Source organism: Equus przewalskii, chromosome 1, assembly GCF_037783145.1.
Source record: "Equus przewalskii isolate Varuska chromosome 1, EquPr2, whole genome shotgun sequence".
NCBI lineage: Eukaryota > Metazoa > Chordata > Mammalia > Perissodactyla > Equidae > Equus > Equus przewalskii.
The window spans coordinates 55,718,688-55,738,166 of record NC_091831.1 but is presented as its reverse complement, the minus strand read 5'-3'; the positions used below and the strand labels follow the sequence as shown (position 1 = coordinate 55,738,166).

The following is a 19,479-nucleotide window of genomic DNA, read 5'->3' as shown; positions in this document are numbered from 1 at the left end:
GTCCCTAATGTCCTCATCATACCTTACTGGGAGGGCAAGCCTCCGTGTATAGCTGTCTTTTGACATTTTAATCTGTTTGCTGCTTTTCCTTTTCTCTCACCTTTTCCCTTCTCTTAGCTTGTCTGACTTAGCTTGTCTTTTGCCATCTGGCTTTGTCTGCTAATTGATCTCTCGTTTTTATTTTTTATAACCTTGCAAGGTGAACAAAATTTCTTTTGCTATTTTAATTGTTTTTGCCTAATTACAGCACTTACTCCTTCATTCTTAAGACAACCTTTTATACTTCTTTCTGCCAACCCTGTTTCTCTGTCACCTTTAAAAACTGAAGTTACCACTATAAGTAGTCATTATCTTAGATGCTTTACATTAAATTTTCTTCTCAAGAGACCTGTAAGGAAAGCGTTATCCCCGGCTACAGGTGAGCAAATAGCATCAGCGAGGTTAGGTAACTCAACTGTTGAGGGGCAATGCTGATATTTGAAAGTAATTCTTTCTAACTCTAAACTCTATGTTTCTTTTTCTAGTACCAAATGATGCTTCCAATGTCCTCTGCTTTACTTTAAAGGCTTAACTAGTAAAATCTAGCTCTTGGTTGCCCTTAGTGTGGCTCATTCTCTTTAGTGCCACTCTTCCAAATAACTCTGTTGTTCAAACTGCCAGAATGCAAATGTGTTTATTTCAAGATTTTGCTCTACCTAGTATATTGATCAGCTTACTTTTTCTCACTTTAGTGCTCATCTATCTATAGTTTGTGTATGGGGCCTCTTGTCTCTTCATTAAAGGTAGAGGGAAGTGTTCTCATATTGTCAAAAGTCACCAAGAGCAATCCCATAACCTAGAAAAATGAACAGATAGCTGAGCCAAACAGGCAACCTTTGGGAACATCATGCGGATTTCGTCTTCTCTTTGTTCTTTTGATGCTACTTTGGGAGCAAGTAAGTGGCAAAATTATAGAGCACTGCAGCAGCAGGAAAGTGATGCAATGTCTTCACTTCTTAAGTGATTGAAGGCACCTGGAGTTTCCCCAGGCAGGTACAGTATATTGCAGGTAAGTGTCAGGCCACATCTATAATGCATGAGTTTACAGTAAGTTAATAGGTTCCATCCGTCTGAAATCTTGCATCATATTGCAGTAGCATCGGACATTACTGTCATTCAAGATGTGCAATATTGTACCAAAAATTAACCACAGATGCCATATTAAAACAGCTGCAGATTTAGATTTAGCTACAGCAGGAAGAAAATGTTGTGCTATGGAAGTTGGCCAGAAGAGCAGTGGAGATATGCTGTAAATGAGGAGGAGGAGAAAGAAATTGAGGTCAAGCTGCCAAAAAAGACAGAAATGGAAGTGGGGGAGGTTAATTCATATGGTCAGTAGCAATTCAAAAGACTCGAAGTCCAGGAAAAGAGTGGAGAACACAGGGTGAGTGATGCCTGAGTGAGCCGACGAAGTTTTAAAGCAAGAGGTCTAATCAGAACAATGCTTACAGATATAAATGAAGGCATAGGGAAAATAGCTATAAATGTGATAATGCATCTTTAGGACTTACTGTAGGCAGGCTATTGATTTAGGAATAAACTGTTAGAAAAACTATTGATGCTTGAAGTGATCAATGTCTGAGAAAAAAGTTCTGGAGTCCAAGGAATCAGAGTAAAGCTAGACTATGACAGAATTCGAGAGTATTTTAAGCACTGTTAGACTTGAAGGCTATCATTTGACAATGGACCCTCACGAGAATAACTAGTCTCATCCTGGGCAAAAATTTAGGAGGGTTCTTTTGGTTCAATTTTGTACTGAAAACTGAAGTGGCAAAATTTTATTTCGACAGAATTGTGGGCTTGTGAGAGTCTCATTAACTCCAGGGCCATCTGCTTTTTTGCTACTCATTTGGCTCATTTAGTCACAGGTGGGTAGGAAGGTCTCAATAGTTTTGGTTCTCGTTCAATTCTGATTTCTGCTTGAGAAACGGAAAAGGCCAGTGACAGCTGTGGCAATGCTGGGCTTCTCTCTCCTCTGTGTGAGCCAGAAGGTGGCTTCCCCGTGCGGTTTGTGGCTCACAGGGCAAGCGGACAGTAAGCATTTGCCTCATCTTGGTGTTTAGCTCCCTAAAACCGTTGTCTTCTCTGCCCTGTGGCACACTTTGCTCAGGAGGATAAACAAGGGCCACAGTGGTCTCTAAATCAGTAATTGACCTCACTGGTGGAGGAGGAAAACTGGCAACGGCCCGTCAGGGGTCAGTCAAACCTCTTGACCTCTACCTATAACTTTTGTCTGCTTCTCTGGTTCAGAAATGAAATGTTGACTGATTTGATTAGCAACCAAGAGATATTTTTGGTGCCTTCCAAGTTACTAGGGATATTCTAGGCCTCTGCAAACTTTAGGGGGAAAAAGTGTCTATTGCCAAGGTGTAAGCTTGTTTTCCTTACTCTTCTTTTGAACACAAAAGATTAAAACCTGACAGCAACCTGCTGTTCCATCAGTGCTGCAGGAAAGCAAAGCAAAACAAGGCAAAAAAAAACCAAAAAAACACCAAAACAAACCATTTTTTTTGTTTTTTTTTTTTTGAGTGTGATCTTTCAAAATCTAGGAAATGACAGTGCCATCTCAAAGGGCTTTCTCTCCACAGAAGAAAATTTTGAAAACTCTAGAGTTCCATGATGATGATGATGATGACAAAAGGAGCAAACATTTATTGGGCCCTCGATGCATGCCCAGCAGTATTATCTGCACTTTAGCTGTATCATCTTACTCATCTCCCCCCAAAATCTATGTCATAAGTGCTGTTCTACTCATTTTCCTGATGCAGCAACTGAAGCATAGCATACTTAAGTAACTCTTTCAGGTCCCATGGCCAGAGTGGGGCAGAGCCATTATACAGCCCAGCACGTCAATGCCTGCACCTGCACCCGGACTTTCCTGCTTGTGTGATAGAGGATCTCATGTTGGAAACTCTTATATTACTTAATTTTTTTATTCAAATACATAAATGGGGAAAACTTCTATAGGTGTATTCTAATACTGCGGACAAACTAAAATTCAATAGAATATCATTCTAATCAATAAATACATGATTTTCTCACTTTAGAATGACCCAATTCTAAAAGCCATATTTAAGAAATAGGTATGTCAGGAGTGGCTATTTTACGAAAGGGCTTGTTGCTTTATCAGGAAGATTCAGTAAACTTTTCCTTCAAATAATAAGCTTTGCACATTTCACATAAAATACGTTTTGTAATAATTCAGGGTAGGCAACAATTTTAGAACCATGTTTGTTATGTATGTCAAGCCTTGCTTTCATGCTACTTTTTATTAATTATATAGAAATCCTTTATCAAATAGTGTGATGTGTTTAGTAAATGTGTTCATCAAAACTTTCCAAATTGCTTTTGTTTTTTTGCTATTTGGAGATTCTTTCAGATCTTTTTTATCCTCTCTCTATCTCTCTTTTCTTAATTGTTGTAGGAATATTTAACATGAGATCTACCCTCTTATCACATTTTTCAGGGCACAATACAGTATCGTTAGCCATGGGCACAATGTTGCCCAGCAGATCTCTAGAACTTATTCATCTTGGATAACTGACACTTTATACCCATGAATAGCAACTCCTCATTCTCTTAATTCTCCAGGGTCATATTTTCAGAAATGTCATTGATAGCATGTGTATACTGACATACGTTAATGTCATCTGTGATAGTAGGCAAAAGTATGGATTTCTATATACAATTTTGCTTATTTTACATTTAGGAATAAAAGTTTGTGTGTAACTTTTCCTAAAATATGTGTTGATTCCATAAATGTTAAGCAAGAATACTTAAATTTATAAACTATGTGTGTAGTTTCCAAATTAAAACGTAGGTGATCCAGACATATATGAGGTTATGGATTGTGATTAATCTTAAATTCACTGACAGCTTGAAGTACAGGATTTATAAACAGCAGCTATCCACCCAGCTTAGAAAAGGACTCTTGTTTCCTCTCCTCACCCTTTACTCTTTGTTATAGCACAACAGTGACTTCTCATCTAACAATGATAAGTAGCTATTTTAAGGGGCTTTTTTAGCCTCTGAAACAAGACCCTGTTTATTTTTACAAGTTTAGAACACTTTTGGAAGTTCTTTAGATAGGAATGCTGACGTTCTTCTGGCTTTCTATTCTACACATACAACGAACAACAGGAAATTGTTCTTTCTGTTAGCTCTGAACTGGGGCCAGTGCTATAATTTCTAAAATTTTATTGCTAAGCTTAAGCTCAGGGTCATATCACAAAACCTATATATATCCCATGCATTTTAGGTTCTTTAAAAATTTTTGCTGTTTCAAGCCCTTAATATATTTTCCCATTAATTTATATTAGGTCGTTATTTTAGACAATGGAACCAACAATCATTAGCTAACTCTCATGGAAACATTTAGATATAGAAATTACATTGAATTTCACATGAAACACACAATAAACTTCTCCATACTAGAAATATCAATTTTGGTTCATTTCAGTAACCAAATGATAAACCCATATTTAGTTATCTGGGAAAAAACCGTTGTTTGAAGAAAAAATATAGACATGCTTTCTTCTAAGAGGCCTGTGATTCCTTATATATTTTGCCAATAAATCTTCTTCAGCATGAGATTTAAAGACCTGTGGGTGAAATGAATGATGAGAACAAAGGCACTGTGTCCAGAGAATAAAACTGTTTTGAGCAGAAAGTGAATGACCAGTCTGATAGGAAACTGATGAAAAATATGACTAGAAAAGTGAGTTTGGTCCACATTGAAAAGGGCTAAAAATGCCAAACTTGGGAACTTGACCGTTTTCCTTTAAGGAAGTTGTAGATTTTTAAGTAAGGGATGACACTGTCACAGCAATTTTATATAAAGACGTCTTACAATATTTTATAAGGCAGATTGGTAATGACGTTATTGTAAGTAATCTATGGAAAAGGTGATGAGGGCGTGAATAAAAGTGGTGGTTAGGAAAATGGACAGAGGTTGCACGGATCCCAGAGCCTGGAGGATGTTTGGCACATGCTGTTCTCTATCTGAGAGGTTCTTCTCTCCTCTCTCTGCCTTACCAATTCCTCTTCTTCAAGCGTCAGCTGAAATGTCCTTTTTCCAGGGAAGTCTTCCTTAATCCCCTAAATTAGCACCCCCACTCCATTTCTATGCTCTCCAAAACTATGTCCTTTACTTTCAATGTTAGAAATACTTATTTAATTAGTTATTTGTAATAATTTTTTTAAGGTCTCCCCCACTAAACTTTGAGCCTTACAAGGCAGGGATCCACAAGATTGTTTTCTTCACTACAACACTGCTAGCACTTAACTGACACGTACTTAACACGTTTTTGTGGACTAACTGACCTATTATTAGGGCCTTTGCTGACTTGCTCGATAGAAAGATAAATGAAAGGGGCTGAGTGGGTGGGAAACAATCAAATATAACTCATGTTTTGAACTTCAATATCATGTTAAACAATTATTGGCCCATCACTTAAACTTTAGAATAAATAAATCTTATATATTTTCTTGTGAGCATTTTTGATGGACTAATTGAAGAAGTGAAAATTTATGTATTAACTTAGAGAAACAAAAAGAGAGGACTACTAAGTGGAGGAAACAGCAGAGAATAGGGGGCTGAGGATTTAGCAGAAAGACTGTGACCTTGGCTGATAGTTAGATGGAGAACCAGACAATCTTGTGGATGGACTGCCACAAAGCCACCATTAATCCTTAAAAGTTATACAAAAACCATTAGCACAAGTATTCTGTACTTGACAGTCACAGATTCAGAGGATCAGAGAGTCTAAAGAGAAGTTAAAGACAGATCACTTCCCAATTCTTGATTCCTCTTCACAGTATCCAGCCAAAGAGTCATCAGGGTTTGATAGAAAACCTCACAGATAGAAAAGGAAACTTTTCCAGTTTGTTTTTCATTTACACCACTAGCTGGTGATTCAGAAGCCATTCTGAACAGGGAACATCTCATCAAATCACAGCTAAGTCAAGTACATCCTTTCCCACAATGCTTAGCCATCTGCTTTAATACTTTACAGAAGAAAGTAGCATGTATGTTGTTCATGTTACTCACTGGTACTACTTATTAATACTAATTATACACGAGTGTCCTTATTAGAAAAGGTACCATGGTGAAGGCTGTGTATTTTGTAAGCGTTCTTTCTTAGCAAGCAAATCAGTCCCTGGGTGAGCCGTAATTGTAGAATCACATCGTGATTCGCTTAGATTGAAGTAGGCTTCTCGAAATGATGGAATGCTGATTTTCAGTGTGAGTGAAGAACGATCATTTCGGTCAGATAGAAAATGGCAAGTCTTAATGGATTCTAAAATACCAGATTACTCATCTCCTCTTCATCAAGAACTGTCCATTCAAAGCCTAATGTTTCAGAATTACTTCTGTGGGTTTTAGGCCCACTTTTGATTCAGAGCTTGTATTGACCTCGGCTGGAGTAAGTTTTTCCTTAGAAAGAAAGGAGTATTATAAAGAACCCTTAAAATTCAATATGAAGGAAAACAACTCACTAAAATATGGGCAAAAGTCTTGAACAGACACATCAGGAAAAATATACAAATGGTTGACAAGCACATGAGAAGATGCTCAGTGTCATTAATCATCAGAGAAATGCAAGTTAAAATCACGAGACACCATTTCACACCTACTAGAATGACAAAAATAAAACAAAAACAAAAAACTGACATATTGTGTTGAGATGATGTGAATCGACGAAACTTATGTATTACTGATGGGCGTATAAAATAGTACAACCGCATTGAAAGACAGTTTGAGAGATTCTTTAAAAAGAAAAGGATATGTCTGTTTGTGCATCAGCAATTTCAATTCTGAACATTTACCCAAGAGAAATAAAAACATATGTTTATGGCAGACTTGTTCACTTGAGGAGCAGCTTAATCCATAGTAGTCAAAAACTGGAGACAATCTTAATGTCCACCAACAAGTGAAAGCACAAACAAGTGTGTTGTATAAGAATATACAATGGAATATTACCTTGTGATAAAAATTAATGAATTGCTAATAAGCAGTCCTTCATATCACTCCTTTCTTCTTAAGGAACAATTTATTCCAACCCAGGTCATCACAGTCAGGACTGGGCCTAAAATTGTATTGAGTCAAAGAAACCAAACACAGAAGAGTATGTTGAATGATTCTGTTTATAACAAACTCAAAGGCAGGAAAAATTAATATATGGTGATAGAGACAGATCAGGGGTTGTCTGGTATGGAAATAGGGACATTGACTGCAGACGAACACAGGGCAACTTTCTTGGTGATAGAAATCTTCTATTTCTTATTTGTGCGGTATTTACACTGGTGTATATGGTAGTCAAACCTATCAAACCACACACTTTAAGTCTGTGCATTTTGTTATATGAAAATTATACCTCAATAAAATAGATTAAAAATAAAGGAATAGGTAAGTAATTTAAGAGTCTAACAAAATTATTTTAGAGCATATTTAATTTACACAAGAGAATTTTAGCACTGTGAAAACATCAATTATATGCTGCAAATTATAAATGAGAATGTTACTAAAGCAGATTTAAAGAGCAAACTTAAAATGTTTACATATAGAAACACTTGATTACTAAAAGTTTCATTACTATGAAATTAATGCTTCCAAGCAAACTTTTTCATTTTAATTCAAATTGTTCTTGTCATCTGTTAACCAAATTAGTGAGAATTCCTTGTAATATTAGTGTTAGTGTCATATGCAAAGAAAATGTGGAAAGGCCTGGTAGATTGAACAACATGGAACTGTGTGCTAAACATTAAATATTTTTCATCAAAACTCAAGCATTATAGTCTTTATTTGATATTGATTCATTTCAACTGAAAACTGAAATTTTTGACACTTTTCAATAAAAGTTTTACAAATTATTTTCAATTAATAGGTTGATAAGCAGAATATGAAATCACTTTGAGCAATTAAAAAGAACTAATCTTAACCATTCTCAAATATTATAGCATAATTTTCTTGATGTATCAAAACTGCTTGTAGTTGACAATTTTTAATACTGACATTTCTGAAAAGTTCTTATTTTTCTCTACTGTACTTTTATCCTATTTTTCTATATCTATGAAATGTTTAAAAGTTCTATTTTGTAGAATCTTTAAATAAGATCTATATAAAGCTTTTAATATTATGGATCTGCACATGTTAATGTCTTACTTAGAAAAAGCAATTTATGAAATAAATTATCACCTGAAAAAAGTAATAAAACAATCTTGATGGCCTGGTAAGGCCTAAGTTAACTATTCTCCAAGAGCAAATGCACCAAAAATACCATTCATACTGAAAAGAGAAGCAAAAGAATTAATATTTTTAAGTTAATAAAATGTATTCTAAGATGGTTACAAGAAATTTTGAATGGATTATAAATGTGGTTAAGAAAGGCATTAAGCCCCAAAGCAAAGTAACAAAAAAGGAAGGAAAAGAATAGTCTATGAGAGAGAGGAAACTTTGTTCATCCAAGTGGAACCTGAAAACCACAATAAATCGGTGATGTATTATCAAATTGGGGAGGAGGCGTGCAATGGCAACGTTTAAAAAACGTTTAAAAGCTAAGCGGAGTGTAGAGTTCATTCAAGATATTACAAACACTGTTAAAGACCATAGCTTCAAGGATAATGAGGAAAATTTTCAAGTCATGGGGGTCAAATAGAGGAACACAACTGCGTTTAATTTCTAGTTCCTGAAACAAATACTAACAGAATGAAATTGGAGTGTTTTCACACAAAAGAATATATTCTGATCTTGTAGATAAAAAAATGGTGTGGGCCAAGAAATGAGAAATATTGGAAAGAAAAGTGTGATGTGAATTTATAGGAAGAGTAGAGATGACGGGGTCCTTTGTAATTAGGATAAATTATGTTGATGGCATATTATTACAGGGTGTTCACGATTGGCAGGGCTTACCTGCAAACTCAGTGAAGTGGGAGTGGTTACATCCTCACCTGCTCTTACCAGCACGATAAAGATGATGCCAGTTGCCATCTATTGTAGCACTTACTATTCATAAGCCCTCTGCTAGCTGCTTTACATAAAGCAATCCTCACAGAAGATGAGTGAATTATCCTCCTTGTTGTATGGGCTTGAAGAAGTTAAATAAATGGCACAAAGCCACACAGATGATAAAGGGTACAATAGGGATTTAAGTGCAGTCTTATGTTTATTCTAAAACTTGTGATTTTTCTACATCACTATTCTGCCTCTTTGCTCTGCCTCATGTAATTAAAGAAATCTCAAGTTGATAAATCTTCACTTTTTTCCATTGATCATGGAAAGGTAGAAAGAGCTAGAGAGAGACAAATAATGCAAATATTCAGAGAAATGCAAAAAAAAATTGCATGAAGGGAAGACAAAAGTCAGGGAAGAGAACAACTGGAATCTCGGCATAATTAAATAGACAACATCTTTCTATTTCATTTGGTTGAGGGAATTTCCTTGTTTGAACATTGAGACTTCATGAAATCTCATCTCTATTATCTGGAGAAAATGAAGGAATACCAGGAAGAAAGAATAAGTATACAGAGAATGCAGATCTATATTTGCCATCTATATTCTGAGCTTCCTTTCAAATAGAATTCAAATACTATTTGGGCAATCAACTGTTAACTTTTGCAATGGTTCTGCCTGGAGCCAAGGAAAGGATAGACTTTGGCTTTTTAAGATACCGCTTTGATGATTTATGAAAATACCGTCATTATCTAGACACAGATTTTCTAGTTATATTTAATAGATATTTCAGGTCATAATCACCTCGAAATTTCTGTAGCTCCTGCTTTGAAACATATTTTCCGGGCATTATTAGTATTTTATGTGAAAATAAGTAGGTGCTAAAAATGACCCTAATAGAAAACATTTTTTTTCATGGATATAGACCTTTTGTGGGGTACGAGGAAGACCAGTTGGTTTCTGACCACCAGTCATCTCACTGAACTTAATATTATATTACCTTGAATAATTTTTAAATACGTGCTATATACAGAGAAGAAGGTGATTCATGTGTGCAGGAAACATATGGATTTCTTCCTAAGAGATGGTGCCATAAAATCAAAGTGTAAATTCACAAAGTACAACAGAATAACTGTAAAGAAATCAATCAGATCTAGTCTCAAAGTACTTCATAATAATTGTGTTGTGGGAGAAATTTGAGCTGGGTCACTATCATTACTCTCCTATTTGTGTAGTATCTCTGAGATTCAGAGCCTTTGATGTGGTTTCAGAAAAATATTTCTGATCCAAGGAGTTACACAGCAACCATGATGCTATCCATGATATGGAAATATTGAGGATTTCCAATGTCATGAAACCTTATGTTTTATGTTGTAAGAGGTAGTTTTCCCCCTCAATGTGAGACATATAGCTCCTGCAAAAAGAAATACAAATAGCCAATAAACATACAAAACTATGTTTGATCTCATCAGTGATCAAATTTGAGTTATATTAATTTTGACCTGTCAAACTGTAAAAGTGATCTTAAAATGTCTGCATTTCAAGTTTGATGAAGTAAGTACTTTCTTAAATACTGGAAGTAGTTATAAATTATCAGCAAAACAATGTGGTACTATGGATCAAAAATGCTAACGCTGTCTCTTTGATATAGCAATTTGGCATGTACAAATGTATCTTAAGGAAATAATCAAAGATACAACCAATGTTTTATGGACAAAGACACTTAAAATTTTCTCCCTCAATATTTTCATCTTAAACCTTACTCAAATATACATCAATAACATAATAATTCACTTATTACACATTCATTTTCTGGAACAATATGAAGCCATTAAAACTCATGTTTTTGAAGAAGTTTTAAGGACATAGGAAATGCTACAATATAATAATGTTATATAAATAAGACATAAAGTTGGTTTACAGTATGGTTCCAAGTATGTACTTATAGTCAATGCCTGTGCATAGACAGAAGAATATTTACTGGTGGTTTTATCTTTCTTATGACATTACGTCTACTTTACATTTTCTTACTAATACTTGGTATTTTAAAATATTTTGAAATGAGCATTTTTGCTTTTGCAATCAGAAAATAGAGCAATAGATGTTATTTTAAAAGAAATACCTCATGAAATAAAAAGGTACGTGTTTAAACTCCACCTATTAAAAGTGAAACTTTTGCACTTAACATGGTCTATATAGTCAAGTTCATAGTCATTTATTTATTCTTCTTTACATGAATATGCATTGAATGGCTTTTCTGTGGTAGGTGCTGTTCATGAAACTTGCTAGGCAATCTTTTTTTTTTAATAGAAACTCGCGGATCCTATCTCTTTTAACCATGTTATCTTCAGATTTACTAACTTTACTCCTATCTAACGTCTTCACTTTTTTCTTTCCAAAATACAATGTAGTTCTATAAGTGGATTTTCTCTAGCTTAAATTTACTGTCTTTTTTAGTTTCTTTCCTTTAAGGTCAAACTAACATATATATGTAGGTGTTTATAGTTTAGATATATCATATCTATCATATTTATTCAGATATGCTCTCTAAAACAGTCCTAGATAATCCTTACTTGCTATATCGCAGAATCAGGCTGTCTTGCTTTTGTTTTTCAAACAGGTTGAAATTTTTGAAACTCTAGTAGAATCCATAGCCAGTGACCGGCTAATCTTATTTGATGACAGTGGAGATGGTGCTGTGATCGTGAATAGTTCCAATAAATCCTGTGGGTGTTATTGGCAGGTTTTTCTGGGAACAGATTGGATCTCTCAGCCTCAGCAGTTGTGGGGCAAAGACCTGCCTCTAAGTGGTAACTTGATGCTGGGGGTGTGCGTTTCCTTAGGATAGTCTTGTCCTTTTAAATAAAGAGGGCGAAAACCATTCAGTAGCTATTAAAAAATCCATTCATCAAATAGCATTCTTAAATGTTTGAAATACATTGAATCACAGATTTCATTACTACTCAGCAATACAACTGCTTCCTCCCTTCTAAGAACCTATTAACTACTCATTATTGTTGAAATGAACTTTTTAAGGGGGATGTATTCCATCTTAATCAGGATTTCATATGTTCAGACATATTATACTTAATATCCCTTGAGTGGTACTGTTTGCAGGTGTTGCATAAAATTAATGATAATTCAAATCTACTAAAGAGATTACTTTATTCTTTATCCCTGGCACACTCATCTTACTTTACGATTCACCTCAGAATATTCTCAAGACTTCATTCTTAGATTCTTCATTTTATGATCTTAATAATTAAAATATATATATCAGTTCTCATTTTGTCTGGGAAAGTGATTTTTAATGGACCGTCTTCACAGTCCTGCCTCACATATGGTTGCTTTTTTTTTGCGTAAGGCTCAAAGGGGTGTGGAGGGTGGGGATGCAAACAGTGATTGAAATCCTGCAGTACTGAGGAAAAGCTGCCATTTTCTAATTCATCCAGCCAGTTGGGGCAGTTTTTTTGTTTGTTTATTGTAATTTATACAAATGCTATATGTACATACACACATACACACACACACACACACTAATGGAGGATCTGGTCTTATATAATAGACAATATTTTAATTGTTAACAAATGGAAAGTCATGGTTCATGTCAAGGCTAATGGATGTGTATATGTGCATGTGCACTAGAATAAAAGTCTTCCATTTCTAGAAAAAGAATCTATTTTTTCCATCTTCATTGTGGCTTTCCATCCCCATTGTCCATTACCAGAACTATCAATACTTCCAATGAAGTGTTAATAATCACCTAACCATAATAAATAGGACCAGGTTCCATGTTATGCCTAATGTTTCTTTTGCTCTTGTAACTTATATTTAAAAAATTGCAACAACATACAAAAATATGAGAGACCACCTTGTCCAAATACTGAATTAAGGAAAGCAAAGGAAAACTACTAAACATGCAGTAGTTTAGCAGTCTTTAGTAGTCTTAGAAGGACTGCTGGTTCCGTGTGGGGTGGTGCAGAGATGTGGAGATGTGAGTGCACACTGATTTATTTTGGTTTGTTCTCCTAGCAAGGCATAGGTACATGCCTCCCCAGTCAATGATCATGTTGAACTTGTTATGGCTTTATTCTTCTGTTAGTGGTTAGGGAAGGGCCATTTGTTGTTGTTGTTAGTTGTAGCTTTGCTTTTTTTTCCCCCCTCAAAATTAAGTGTATGTTCTGTTAGATTTATAACACTAAAATGACCCACAGTTGGTTATGTTAAAAAGCTTCTTTGAGTAGGATAGCTTACTTTTAGCTATTTCTTTGTATAATCTGAAAAGTATTTCCTGAAAAACCCCTTTACAAAACCATTTTGCATGGTTGAGTTAATCCAGTTGCATGCTAATTCTTTAAAATAATAAACAATTGTATGACATTTGGTTCTTTTAAAAAATAATGAAATCCAAATAAATTTATTTTCTATTGCATCATACAAAGAATCTTCAAGGATTAGTTATATGATGGTAAAACCTTATCAAAAATGGGAATAAGACTATCATTACTTAAAAGGTTAGCTTAGTTGACTAAAAATATGTGTTAAAAGGCACTTCATTAAATTCTGACTGAAAATAGGGAATTTTTATATCATTTCTGAGTATAATAAAATCGTTTTCCTTTACTAATGCCAATGATTAAAATGGCTAACATTTATTGAAGTTTGGCTATGTACCAAAAGCTTCACTATTTCTCACAACAGCAGTATGAAATAAAACCTATTATTGTCTCAATTTTACAAGTGAAGAAACTGAGGTGCAGGCATCTTGAGTAATTTGTTAAAGCACAGCAGACAAAGGACTCAAATCCCGAGACCTGACCACAGTGCCATACACTGCTTTCACTGTACTGAGCTACGCTAAGTGTATGCCACTGCCCAGAGTTATATAATGTCTGCAAAGCAACCTGCTGGTTTTGGAAACAGCCAAGGAGGATTCATTTTTTTCCCAATATTATTTTATAACCATAAGAAGGCACACTTCGTGAAATTAGCATTTGCCTTTAACATAGAAAGGAAAGCTATGGAAGCTGTCCTACTGTCCTATGTCGTGTTCTTTGAAACATATACATCCACTGAAAGAGCAAGGAAGTAAGAGCAAAGATGAAAGAGAGAGAGAGTTAATTTTGTGAAGCGATTTGTCGTAATTTTGCTTCAGAAGGGCAACCAGGATCCCTCTTTCTACATGGAAGTCGTCTTGCTCTCCTGGGAAACATTTAGTTTGGTTTAATTATACAGAAAATAGCTTTTAAACACAAGCCAGAGAAGACCAGTGCCTAAATCCAGGGGACCGCCTGCCTCCTTCCTGAGCCCTCGCTGCCTCTCTGGTGTGGGACAGAGAACAGAGCCTGACCCACAGGGCACACACAGAATGGGAGCAGGAGAGCAGCGGAGGAAGTTTGAGGAAGGAAGCATTTGCTTGTGTGTCTTAATTCAAGAGGTGGGATGTGGCAGTCTTATTGTAGAATTCATCCTGTTTTGTGAACTTTTCATAAGCTTTAAGTTTTCTATCATGAAGAGGTAATTTTTCTGTTAAACATATTTCTAAGCACTTATTTTACATTAGGCAGGGTTTAATTCTGATGACTTGATTTGAGCTTGACCGATCTGTGAAGGGTAAAGCCTAGAAATGACAGAGCCAGTTTGGGTTTCTGGTTTGTACCTCTTCTGCTTTCTCTCTTCGTCTCCCCCTCCTACTCCTGTGCTGCCTTAGCAGTTTTAGGAAGGAATCATGAACGTTTGTAAGAGAAGACCAAGTGCAGGCTCCAGGCTAATTGGTGACTCTGGCCTGTGATGGTCACCAGAGATGACAGTTCTCTGAAGTGAGTCAAGAGTTACCTGGAAGACACGCAATGCGTAAGTGTGAAGGTCTCTAGCATCACCTCCAGTCTAAAGTGAGGCTGCGCCCAGGCGAGGCACACTTCTTGGGAAACAGGAAGCCTGGTCCCTGATTCAAGAGTATTTACAATTACTATCAGCTGGTGAACGTTTTATCCATTTTCTAGTCTTCTCCCAAGATAGCATCTTTGTGGCAGCTTTTTAAAATATATAAATTATGAGAAACAATGTAGGTTGATTTATGAAAAACACATTGCTTTTACTTATTTTTTTCCTCAGTAACTGAGAAATCTAGACTGACTAAAGGTAGAAAAACATACCTCTTCTTCCTCATTATGGAATTTTCATACCGTATTTATGTCTAAGGAAAGGGAAGAATCTTTTTACTGATTCCCAAAACAGTGTGACAAAGTTCTTGCTATGAAATTGCTATGGATAAAAATTGATGTCTATACACTGAAAAGGACTCTTGGACAATAAATCCTTGACAATGGGGCAACTTTGCTTTCTCGCACAAATTCTGCCTAGCTTCACCTTTCTCCTTTGCCACTTCTCAGATGCTACTCTCACCCAGCTCCTCCTCATGGATGGAGTCTTGACCTCCTTTTATTTTTAGACCTATTTTCTAAACACCATCTATACTTTACCCTGAAAGAGGACTTCAATATTATTTTCATGGGAACTGTCAGGGTTAGAGTGAACCCAAAAAGCCTCTCTACCCTACCACCACCTGATGTGACTGACAATTCACGTGACACCAGTGTTTCTTGTCCTGTTCTCATGTTTCTTTGAGTGTTTTTAAGTACCCTATTATTTACTCACTTCTACCTGGAAAGTAATAGGCACGTGCAGAGGACTGGAGGGAGGTGCACCTTCTTCAAGTGTCTTGGCACTTTGTACATATAATTTCATTTAAGACTTATTGGTGACATTTTCCATGTTTTAGACAAATAAGTGAGGCTTAGAGAGCTAAATAATTTCCCAATATCATACAGCTCACAAGTGGCAAAGGTGGAGTTCAAAGCTATGTCTGTTCGTTTTGAAGCTCTTGTTCTTTCCATGACATCATGAAGCATCCCTTTTGTGACTTCACCATCCCATGTGGTCATCAGCTGCTAGTCAGTGCTTATGACATTTCTAGAGCAAATACCAAGCACTAGCTTTGTTTCATTTCAAACATCATGCTTAAAAATCTTAGTTATTTTACAGAGTAGGATATGGTTCTGGCAAGTAAAATTATGTGTGCTTCTCACTGCAATGGATAAATGTGCTAGACTTCACAGAAGATAAGATTCCAAAGAAACTCTCCATTCATTCATTTATTCAACAGCTATTTACTAAATGCATGCTTTATGCCAGGCACTGGGGATATATCTGTGAACATAACAGAGAAAAATCCCTGCCCTTGTGGGATGTCTTATTGGGGAAGACATAAACAAATTAAGCAAAATGTATATTATGTTACATGGTGATAGTTACTCTGGCGAACAATAAAACAAGGAGAAAAATAAAACGATTTTAAGTAGAGGGGATCACAAAGGCCCTACTGAGGGGGACTTTTGAATAAAGACTTAGAAGAAATAAGGAAGTAAGCCATGTGGACATTTGGGGGAAGAATGTTGCAGGCAGAGGGAACAAGTATAGACGCTCTGGGGAAGGTGCGTGCCTGTAATCAGCCAGGGAGAGAGTTGTGGGTGACAAGGTCAGTGAGAAGATAAATAGATTCTCTAAGGCCTTGAGGCCATTGGAATGATCTTGCCTTTCATATTGAGGGAAATGGGGAACCTATTAGAGGGTTTTGAACAGAAGAGTGACATGCTATGACTTCTGTTTTGAAAGATCACTCTAGCTGACATTTCATATGGGATGAGAGTGGAAGCCAATTAGGTGGCTACAGCAATAAACCAGGCCAAGAATGTTAGTGGCTTGAACCAGAGAGATAGTAGTAGAGTTGGTAAGAAGATGCCAAATTCTGGTTATGTTTAGAGCACGGAGTCTTCTGACCACAGGATTTGGTGATGGATTGGAAGTGGGTTTGAGAGAGAAGCAGAAGCATCAAGGATGAATCCAAAGACTTTGACTTGAGTATGTCATTAACTGGGCTAGAGAATATTAGAAGATGAATGGGTTTAGTGGGGAGGGGGTGGAGAACAGGGTCATGGTTTTACATATGTTAAGTTTGAGATGTGTATTACTCCTTTAAGTTAGAGGTGACATTGAGTACATAATTGGATATATGAGTCTAGAATTCAGGGAGAGGTCTAGGCTATGGGTATAAATTTAGAGTCATCCGCATATGTCTGTATCAGTTGCATTGATGAAATTACTAAAGAAATAAATTTAGACACAAAAGAGAAAAGACCCAAGGACTAATTTCTGGGACGCTCCAATATTAACAGGTTTGTAACACGAAAAGGAGCCAGCCAAGAAAACTGGCCTCTCTCACAGGAGAGGCCAGTGAGGTAGGAAGAAAATCAGCAGTGAGTGGTGTCCTTGAATTTAATGATGATAGTAGGTCAAGGAGGAGGAAGTGATCAACTGTGTCAAATGTTGCTGATGGGTCAAGTAAGATGAGCATTGAGAACTGACGTTAGACTTAGCAACATGGAGTTCACTGAGGACCTTAAGAGGAGCAGTTTTCAGTAGATTGTGGAGCCAAAAACTTTGGAGTGAGTTAAGGAAAGAGAATGAGATGAATTGGATATCAGAGATTATAGACAACATAGAAATAACCAATATTATCATAACACACTACAGTTATTGCAGTTAGTTTTAAAGAGAGTTTTTGTGTTCATCATTTTTTTAAATGACGGTGGTTATCAGACCCACTGCAAGATCTTGCTAGCGAACATTTTATAAATTAGCACATATAATACTATATCGCAAATTTGTGTTTTTAATATTGTGATAACTATGTCAAAATAATTGAATTCACTTGTAATCCTATTTTTTTTATTTTATGCATTTGAAAACACTGTTCTGAGGGTACATGGGATTAATTAGTAGTCCTTAGCAAAAAAGTAAGATCCACCCCTGTTTTAGGGTCACTATCAAGATTTCTATAGATCTTTGTCTTCTCCTCTCCCCTTTACCAACACTGCCCATATTCCTAACCTACCACACACCCTTTTCTAATGACACTGACAAAGCGGAATTGAAAAAAAAGCTTTCTATCCACCACAGATCCTACACCACTCTATTTCATATTTCCCTCTTGAAAATTTGGTTTGGAATGTTGTGCTATGAAGTGATGCCTATAAAGTGAAATGAACCTTCTAATAATTTTTAGAATGTTAAAGATGGAATGTGTTCATAATATTTTGATTCAGTTAAATGTCTTATGTTTTTCTCTCTTTTCTCTTATAGGCATTATGAGTGATTAAATTGTATTTTCATGCTGCATACTATCTGAGAAAAGATAATTCCAATTAGCAATTAGTGCTATGCCCTAAAACTTTTTGAAGTTCATATCTACGTCTGTTTTGCCGAAGGGTTTTGAATGAGGCAGATTGAAAACTCCAATCAGACTTGACTGGTATTTTCTGTGCAACATCTGGCCTGACAGCTAGATCTGTAGTCAAGCTTATAAATCAAAATGGAGCTGACTTGGAAGTGATATAGAAATGCAGAAATGTCCCTTGATTTTTGCAGAAGATTTGAGACCATTTTTCATGTTAATGTAATAGAACTAAAAATGAGCTGCTATAGTTTAAATTTTAAACATTTTCGTTATGAAAATGGTTTTATTGTAATCACTTTACTGAAAAGTAAAGTTATTTGCAGAGAGAAGGGCAAGAACTTGAAGAGAACAAGAAATATATTTAGGGAGCCTGCTAGAGGTAAATAAAAAGCTTTACAAATAGCTATGAGGGTCAACTCATGAAGCTTGCATACCTGGCTTAATGAGACTGAGGAAGGGAAATAATTACAAATTTAGCATAGATAGCCTTGAGATGATGCCAAGTCATGCTTGGAAACTTGGACATAGGAATGTAGATGTGGAGAGTTTATTCAAGATTGGGGACTCGCCAAATGGCTTCGGTAGAAGAAGATAGGGCCAAGAAAGAGCAGTTTATGAGTATCAGCAAAGTGTCTTACTCTTGAGTTTCGGGCTGCATAGAGAGAAAACAGAAACTAGAAAAAGGAAAATGGGCTAAGAAATTAGGAAGAGCTCAAGATATTAGAGGTTGCAATGGGGCAAAAGTAAGTTCAATTACACTGAGAGTAGACAGCATGGATGGAGGGCATTGGGACAAATAAGGTCATAGAATGTTAAATCTGGAAGTAGCTATAAAAATCATTGACTTTAATCACTTTATTTTCTGTATAATCCAGAGAGGTTAAGTTTCTTGCAAATAAGGGGTAGAGCCCTTAGAACTCAGGGACTAGACTCTCAATCTTTCCAAGGCTTTCTGTTCTCTTGGCTCAACTGCCATTGGAAAATTGGGAAGAATGATAATCCTAATTCCTCTTAATAAAATAAATAAGTTTAAGAAAGATTCCATTATCCCCATTGAGCATGAAGATTGAAACAGGAATAAAAATAGAAATCCTATCTTGGCTTCTGGCTCCGAGTTCCCTAACTATCAATCCAGACAGCCGTTGGATGCTCTGGAAGTTTTCCCTGAGAATGCCACCATTATCACTGAAGATTT

The 19,479-nt window shown here is 36.0% G+C and overlaps 2 protein-coding genes across 27 annotated transcripts in view; one reads left to right on the top strand and one right to left on the bottom strand.

Annotated features, from left to right (window-relative positions):
• Nucleotides 1-19,479, top strand: part of CTNNA3 (catenin alpha 3) — a 1,517,748-nt gene that overhangs the window by 610,686 nt on the left and 887,583 nt on the right. The gene's annotated exons all lie outside the window — the stretch shown is intronic.
• The window catches only part of LRRTM3 (leucine rich repeat transmembrane neuronal 3), a 170,316-nt gene that overhangs the window by 119,797 nt on the left and 31,040 nt on the right, over nt 1-19,479 (bottom strand). The gene's annotated exons all lie outside the window — the stretch shown is intronic.